The sequence below is a fragment of the Nematolebias whitei genome, chromosome 19, assembly GCF_014905685.2.
Source record: "Nematolebias whitei isolate Nwh7 chromosome 19, NemWhi1, whole genome shotgun sequence".
In the NCBI taxonomy this organism is placed as follows: domain Eukaryota; kingdom Metazoa; phylum Chordata; class Actinopteri; order Cyprinodontiformes; family Rivulidae; genus Nematolebias; species Nematolebias whitei.
In genome coordinates, this window is record NC_056516.1 from 39,814,185 (window position 1) to 39,815,271 (window position 1,087).

The following is a 1,087-nucleotide window of genomic DNA, read 5'->3' on the forward strand; positions in this document are numbered from 1 at the left end:
AGGACAGGAGGACATGTATGAGGACAGGAGGACATGTATGAGGACAGCAGGACAGTGGTGAGATGTGCTGTATGAGTGACAGTTTCAAGGTGGAGGTGGGCGTTCATCAAGGATCTGCTCTGAGCCCCTTCTTGTTTGCTCTGGTGATGGACCGACTAACAGATGAGGTCAGGCAGGAATCCTCGTGGACGATGATGTTTGCAGATGACGTTGTGATCTGTGGTGAGAACAGGGAACAGGTGGAAGAGAACTTGGAGAGGTGGAGGTATGCACTTGAAAGAAGAGAAATGAAAGTCAGTCGTAGTAAGACAGAGTCCATGTGTGAATGAGAGGGAGGAGGTGGAACAGTGAGGCTACAAGGAGCAGAGGTCACAAAGGTGCAGGACTTCAAGGACTTGGGATCCACTGTCCAGGAACATGGGGAGTGTGGTGAAGAGGAGAAGAAGAGAGTCCAGGCAGGATGGAGTGATGGAGAAAAGTTTCAGGAGTGATTTGAGACAAAAGAGTGTCAGCAAAGGTCAGAATCAGAATCAGAATGACTTTATTGTCATTATACGCAGTACAATGAAATTAAGAGCCACTCCTTTTTCCAGTGCAAAAACACGCCTTAAGAAAACACACATTAAACATTAAACACACTAAAAACATAAAAAATGTAACGCAATATAGATATAATAATGAAAGTAAAAAATACAAGTATTACACAATTGTATTGCACATCATGGATATTAGTGAGGTAGTTGAGGTGACTGAGGGTATGAAATGTCAGTAGTGTTGCACAGTAGAAGTCCAGGGGTTTGGGAGGTTAGATGATTAAATCAGTGCATGTGTGAGTTCAGTGTGGTGAACAAAGGAAAAGTGTACAAGACAGTGGTGAGACCAGCTCTGTTGTATGGTCTGGAGACAGAGACATGGACAAAAAGACAGGAGACAGAACTGGAAGTGTCAGAAATGAAGATGTTGAGGTTCTTCTTAGGAGAGACAAGGATGGAGAAGATCAGGAATGAGATCATCAGAGGTACAGCACAGGTTGAACAACTGGGAGATAAAGTTAGAGAGGACACACTGAGATGGTTTGGACATGTCC

The 1,087-nt window shown here is 44.1% G+C and overlaps 1 protein-coding gene across 1 annotated transcript in view; it reads left to right on the forward strand.

Moving 5' to 3' along the window:
- The window catches only part of LOC119425642 (protein OSCP1-like), a 4,900-nt gene that overhangs the window by 1,386 nt on the left and 2,427 nt on the right, over window positions 1-1,087 (forward strand). The window lies entirely within an intron of this gene.